This window comes from Adiantum capillus-veneris, chromosome 8 (assembly GCF_014529385.1).
Source record: "Adiantum capillus-veneris isolate H3 chromosome 8, ASM1452938v2, whole genome shotgun sequence".
Classification (NCBI taxonomy): Eukaryota; Viridiplantae; Streptophyta; class Polypodiopsida; order Polypodiales; family Pteridaceae; genus Adiantum; species Adiantum capillus-veneris.
This window is the reverse complement of record NC_140938.1, coordinates 129,801,015-129,808,736: the sequence shown is the minus strand read 5'-3', so window position 1 is coordinate 129,808,736 and position 7,722 is coordinate 129,801,015. Positions and strand designations below refer to the sequence as shown.

At 43.0% G+C, this 7,722-nt stretch overlaps 1 pseudogene; it reads left to right on the top strand.

The window, feature by feature from the left end:
• Positions 1-230: 230 nt before the first annotated feature.
• On the top strand, positions 231-7,426 carry LOC147452960 (uncharacterized; annotated as a pseudogene).
• Positions 7,427-7,722: the final 296 nt, after the last annotated feature.

Here is a 7,722-nt window from a genome sequence, read left to right as displayed (position 1 = left end):
TTGATAATTGACTTAAAGAGACGCTTGACATTTGTGTTTATCCACGGAATGCTTTTTCTAGGTCAATATAATAGAGAGGAGGATAGATGTTTTGTATTCAAGATGTCGACAACAGGTCCTGGCTCAGGCATAGATCTTGTCAATAGAATGCGAAGAAATGGAAATGGAGATCTAAAAAGAGCGTGGGTTTGCTTTGATCACGTTAGACGGTAGAAGGATGGACGACAACCATGGTAGCCCATGTTTACGATCCAAGGCAAGTTTTAATTTAATTCTTTTAATTTTATGTTCAATACATCCTACAACCTATTCTAGAACAAATTCTAGAATACTAAACACATATTGACACATACTTAAATGTTAATGTGGCTTTGTGTTGATGTTCAGTGTCCAAGAATTAATGACAATTTCCATATGTGAGATGAAAGAAGAGGACACTACAGCACAGATGATATTTTGGCAACAAATGATCATCGTGCTAGAGCGCAATGGGGTGCCCCCACCAAATTTTGATGGCTTTATGGCAGATGAAGCCCAAGAAAACTGGAATGCGGTGCGCACAATTTTCAATGGAGGTCCGGATATGGTGATGAAAGGTAGGGAGAGATCATGCCTTTTCCATTGGGAACAAAGTCTAGGGATCCACACCACAAAATATGTTCTCAATGCATTTCAAGACGAGCACAAACGACTGTGTCGAATGTGGAGGTGCACGTATAGCAGTGAAGATGCAGAGGCCCAATATCGGTTCATTCGAGCTTGGTGGGCAGCAGGAAAGGTGGCAGATGGGAATCTAGGCCCAATGGAGTGCTAGTTGAGTTAGTGGCATGTGAGGTACCCTCATTGGAGGAAGGAAATTGTTGGTGTAATTTTTCAAATTTATTCTAGAATATTTTGTAGGATGTCCATTTAATTAGACCCTTCATGATATCAAAGAATTATATTTATTTATTTTTTTGTAGGCTTTAGATGACTATTGCATCGAGGTCGTCCCTCGAACAAATCTCTCGGAGTCACGTCACGCTTCATGGCTAGTGTTGGAATTAGGGTTGCAGAGAAACACACACAGCTTGGAGAAGACGAAGGAAGCTCAAGGCACACAATAGAGAGTGTGTTACTTAGTGTGCAATGGAAAGATAGATAGCCCTAGAGTGATGGGCGTATATACAATGCACGGGGGGAAAAAACTCCTAAAGAGGGAAAAAATGCCCCGGCGGTCCTAGTGTGTTCACACACATCACTACCACATGTATATGGTAACAAATCCCCCCTGGAGTGATGCGGTGAACGAGAGCTGGCACATGAGTAAAGGGAAGTGCCATGCCCTGAGGACAGGATCAGTCCACAAAGGGGAGTAAGCCCAAAGCTTTGCGGAAAGCTTCAAGCTTCTCACGAGACAATGCCTTTGTGAAAAGATCTGCAAGGTTGTCCTGTGTTGGCACATAAGCCAAGCTGATCTCTCCTGCTGAGAGCCTCTCCCTAACATAGTGTTAATACACCTCAATGTGCTTTGTGCGAGCATGAAAAACTGGGTTCCTCGCAACTGCCAATGCGCTCTGACTGTCAGTGTAGATAGTGTTGGCAGTGTCTTGTCCAACACCCAAATCAGCCATAAGGCGTCTGAGCCATACACACTCAACCGTAGCTGTGAAGACTGCCCTGTACTCAGCCTCACAACTCGAAGGGGCCACAATAGGTTTCTTCTTGCTCAACCATGATATACATGAACTGCCAATCATGAAACAAAAACCACTTGTAGACACTCGCGTGTCAAAACAACCAGCCCAATCTGAGTCCGAAAAAGCATGTAAGTCTGGCGGCAATGATCCCCCCTTGGGATAAAACAAGCCAAGATGTAGAGTGCCACTAAGATAGCGGAAAATCCTCTTAACAGCCTGCCAATGCTTAGACCCTGGGCTATGCATAAATCTGCTGACCTATGAGACTGCAAACTGAATATCCGGCCTCGTGTTGCATACATAAATGAGGCAGCCAACAGCAGTTTGGTAAAGAGTGACATCAGCAGGATCGCTAGCATCATGTAGACTTAACTTCAAACCTGTTTCCATGGGAGTGTCAATAGGTTTGCAATCCTCAAGTCCAAACTTACATAGCAATGTCTCTATGTAACTTTTTTAACACAAGGCAATACCACCATCACACTGCTTAAACTGTATACCCAAGTAATGATGCAACAGCCCCAAATCTTTCATCTTGAAAGCAGCATTCAAATCAGCCTTAAATTCAGCAATATGTCTTTCATTTGGTCCAGTGATCAGCAAATCATCAACATAAAGAACCACAATGAGAAGTACATCACCCTCACGCTTTACATACAATGTGATTTCTATTGGACTGTTACAAAAGCCTTGTTTGACCAAATGAGTGTCAGCTTTCTCATGCCAAGCACGAGGAGATTGCTTCAACCCATACAAAGCCTTGTTACATTTGCACACTTTGTCCTCTTGTCCTTTTATGAAAAAACCGCGAGGCTGCGTTACATAAACTTCCTGAAATATGTCACCATTCAAGAAAGCAGTAACAATGTCTGATTGATGTACATCCCAACCAAAATGAGCTGCCAATGCACATAGAAAACGCACAGTAGTCATATGACAAGTGGGAGCAAAAGTCTCTTCATAATCTATGCCTTTTTGCTGTGCATAACCCTTTGCAACAAGTCGAGCCTTATGGCGATCAATCTCACCATCCGACTTGCGTTTCAACTTGTAAACCCACTTCGTACCAATGGCCTTTTTGCCAGGAGGCAAATCACATAAAGTCCATGTGTCATTTTCTATAAGTGCATCATATTCTGATTGCATGGCAGCCATCCAATTTTCTGAATTTTGTGCTTCATCAAAAGTCAGAGGCTCCTCAACATCATGTAAGCTAGACACAGCCAAAGCATAACAATCTGATGCATAAGATGCATGGCGAGAGCCTGAACGAGTACGACTAGACAAAGGTGCATCCAATTTACTGTCACGCAAAGTGTGCATCAGCCATTTGGCATACCTCTAGCCTGCTCATTTTCAGCCCTTTCCTCATCTAGTACATCATGTACATCTGCATCAGTAATAGGCTGATCTAAAACATTTTCAGAAACCCCCATAGGCTGTACATTTGTCTCATTGGAACTTACATTCGTATTTCCACCACTGAAAAGAGGCAACAAAGTGTCATAAATGTCCTGTGAGCTTACATTACTGTCTCTAGTACATTACAACAAGGGCTGAACACAATCTTCCACAAACACTACATCCCGTGAAACCAGAATACGTTTTGTTTGTGGATGATACAACCTGTAACCTTTGCGTTCAGCACTATAACCAACAAAAATACATTTGACAGCCTTATCATCCAATTTTATGCGTTGTGTTTGTGGCACCAAAGCATATGCCAAATAGCCAAAAACACGCATGTGCTCAATAGAAGGCTTTCTATCATGCCATGCTTCATATGGAGTAATAGACTGCAAAGCTTTCGTAGGACACCTGTTAAGTACATAAGTGGCACACATGATGGCCTCAAGCCAAAAAGAATGCGGTAAAGCTTGACTTTTGACCATACATCGTGCCATTTCTGTCAGTGACCTGTTTTTCCTCTCAGCAACACCATTTTGCTGATGTGTATAAGGCACTGTACATTGGTGTTTTATCCCACGACTAGCCAGAAATGCATTAAATTCATGAGACATATACTCCCCCCCTCGATCGGAACGGAGGGTGCCCTTAGTACATTTCGAGACATTTTCAGCCATAGCCAGAAATTGTTTGAAGCACATAAAAACTTCGAAATTCGCTTTAAGCGGAAATACCCATGCATGCCTGGAGTAATCATCAATGAAAGTCACGAAGTACAGGTAATTTCCCAAGGATGGAGTTTGCATGGGCCCACAAACATCATTATGCACAAGCTGCAACCTGCATGTGGCCCGAACTTAACCATCCTTTGGAAATTTAGAACGCTGCATCTTACCCAAAATACAGCCTTCACAAACATGTTTGACAGGTGCTTCAAGAGGTGGCAAAGAAACAACCATATCAGATTTTTGCAAACGCAGCAAACTGGCAAAATTCAGATGACCAAAACGTGCATGCCAAAGTTTTGCATCTGAAATAGCCCTTGAATCTGCAACAGCATTTGCAAAATTTTGTCCACACTTGTCATACAAAGTGAGCTTATACAGCCCACGGCACAAAATCCCAGATGCAACAATTTCATCACCAAAACTAAGATCGTGAACTGTACATCTGTCATCCACAAATTTGACTACAAGTCCAAGTCTAGCAAGTGTGGATACAGACAAGAGATTCTTCTTGATCCCAAGTACATAAAGTGCATCAACAAGTGTGAAGGAACTGCCATTAGTAGCAGTGAGCACAATCTTTCCAACTCCCTGAACTGGATAAGAGGCGTTGTTGGCACAAGTGACTGAATTCCCATGAGGGACAGACTTGAGAGAGTTAAACAATTCACGATGTGAGGTAATGTGCTTTGTAGCACCACTGTCGAAATACCACACATGTGAATCTGTAGCAACTGACAAGCATGCATCATGGACAGCAGGATTGTAAGTGCACTCTGCGCTAAAAGCCCATTCTGCATCAACATCAGCAACACAGTCTCCTTTCACAGAAGACTCAACAATGGCTGCATTTGTAGTGGAACCAGCATTTGCAATGGAACCACCGTCTTTCTTCTTAGCCTCTTTGGCCTTCAACTTAGGACACGACTTGATCAAGTGATTATTGGCTTTACAATAATGGCAACGCATCTTCTTTTTGCCCTTATCACCAGAATTGCCAGACGAAGTGCTGCCAGTAGAAGCATTAGGAACAGAATTTTTGCCACTCGTAGCAGAACCATAAGAAGTGGCTGCATTACTGTTACCATCCTTTCTTTGAGAAGCAATAAAAGCCTGTTCAACTGCACGCTGCCTAGTCCTGTTTTTTCTGAAAAGTGACTCTTGCAACAGCAATGTGCATAATGCATCAAACTTGACAACTTCAGGATTTCCTTGGGTCATGAGTCTCCAAGTACTAGCAAAAGTCTAGTAGGAATCTGGTAAGGCATCAAGAACAGTCTGCACAAGGGAACTGTCTGAAATGACTTCACAAGTTGCTCATTGATATCCTTGACACTAGCAAGGAAAGTGTCCATATCATCTTCCTCATGCATAATCTTCGACTCCAGCTCTTTACGCAGCAAAGCAATTTTAGCCTCATTGCGGCTTGCATAAAGACCTGCTAAAATATCCCAAACCTGTTTTGCAGATTTTGTTGAACGGATGTGAGGAACAATGGTGCGCTTCACAGAAAACGCAATCAATGCATGAGTCTGCGCATCCTTAACATTCCAACGAGCTTGTTTTGCCGTAGGCAAAACAACTCTAACAGCTACAATCCTTGCAGCAAGACCTGCAACATCCTCAACATCGCCTACATCCTCAGAACCAGGCCGTACATCAATGCCCTGCACAATGTTTCAGACACCCTTTGACACAAGAACATGTTGCATCATATAAGCCCACATAGGGTAGTTGTCCCCATCCAACCTGTGCTCAGCAGCAAACATCTTGAACACATCTGTGTTGTTGTTGTCAGCCATGGTAAATGTTGCACCTGATGTGAAAACTGCCCGAAAATAGGAGAAACGGAGCGGGAACAACCTGTGCTATATAGCACAAACCGTTAAAGACTATAAGGCACCTGTTATGCAAAAAACGGCACTGACAAAAATTTTGCACAAAATGACGAAATAGCCTGTGCAGTACTGCCTGTAGTGGAAACGGAGGCCGAAATGAGTCCAAATCAAAATTTTGAGCAGACCAAGCTCTTTGAGCTTGCCCAAAATTTTTGTCGACCTGCGAACGCTCGCCAAAGCTCACTGAAATCAGAGAAAGTGAGCAGGCGTGTGCTGGAGAAGCTGGCGACTAAGCTCAGGAGGACGTGACCTGCTCTGATACCAATTGTTGGAATTAGGGTTGCAGAGAAACACACACAGCTTGGAGAAGACGAAGGAAGCTCAAGGCACACAATAGAGAGTGTGTTACTTAGTGTGCAATGGAAAGATAGATAGCCCTAGAGTGATGGGCATATATACAATGCACGGGGAAAAAAACCTCCTAAAGAGGGAAAAAATGCCCCGGCGGTCCTAGTGTGTTCACACACATCACTACCACATGTATATGGTAATAGCTAGCAAGTGAAGGTCACAAGCCTAAAATTTCTTTGTACGATGCAACAGTTTCGGATATTGGGAACACTCTTCTTCAACAATCCAAAAGAATGGCATATACAGAGGGTAAGTATATAGGAAGCGGACCAAGCATAAGCAAGATGAGAGACGGGGCAGCTTCACGACAATTTCACACACCTACTCCATCACAGAGTAGCCGTGTTGTGAACGATGCAATTGGAGGAACTGATCTTCCAAAGGTGCCAGAGTTTTTTGGAGACCGGGTTACAACGACAAGGCAACGCAAGACATTCGGCTATGTTATAGGCGAGGAGGAAAATAGTTCACACAAGCCAGAGTATGTCACTCAAAATGTTGCTCGACAAAGAAAGGCTCGAAAGTTGTCATTTGGAGATGCATCATAGGTAATCCAAGATCATTCTATGGACATAAATGACACCATGTGGGCAATCCGCAGGTGCAAACCGGGGTCTAAGTTCACTTGCCAAGGAAAAATCAAAGGAGGAAAGTGCAAGAAAAAGGTGAATTTATGCAAAGAGGGAACAGCGACACCAAGTTTTTGGGGGAAACGCAACTGGGAGGGGCGTAACAATGAGACATGGGTATGGTTTTGTAGTGATGATGTCAAACATGTGTGGGATGTATGTCCATATATTGTGATGCAGCCTCCAAGACCTCCACTTGAGTGGCCAGTGGCACAGGGCACAAACTTAACAAGCTGGAAGTAAAGTCTTTGCAGCTAGTGGGGTTTCATATCGCAACAGAAACTATGGAAGTTCAAGGGCAAAGGCGTGCGGGCAGGTATAGGATAGGTGTTTCTGACGAGGCATCGAAAAGGATCGACAGTGCTTTAGGACTAGAAATGGTCATCGAACAAGTGGAAATGGTAAAGATTGGTAAGCATGAAGTCTTCATTGTAGTAACACCAAACTCTAAGTTACGTGGTGAGAAATATCGAGTCACAGTAGCTAGTTGTACTTGCAGAGACTTCCAAAGGAGGTCAGGGGAAGGAATGACCTATGTGGCTTGCAAACACTTGTATTATATCTACTTGAGAGTGTTTGGAATGGACATAAACAACAACATGTTCATCCATCAGTCTAGTCTGGCTGATAACGAGCTCAAAACTTTACTGAGTGCAAAAAGACTGTTGTAATAATGTAGCATTTGTTGTGCTATCACATTTAACTTGAGTTGTGCAAACGATGATATTTTGTTTTGAGTTTTCAACAAAATGAATTCTATCATTGTTGTCTTTTAATATGCAATTAGTGAATGTGTGATGAGAGAGAGAGAGAGAGAGAGAGAGAGAGAGAGAGAGAGAGTCTGTGGGGAGAGAGAGAGAGAGAGAGACAGAGAGAGAGATGGTAGAGATAGACAAGTGAGAGAGAAAGAGAGACTAAATCAAGAAAATAAAGAGAGAGACAGATTGATAGAGAGAGAGAGAGAAGAGAGAGAGAGAGAGAGAGAGAGAGAGAGAGAGAGAGAGAGTGAATTCTATCATTGTTGTCTTCTAAT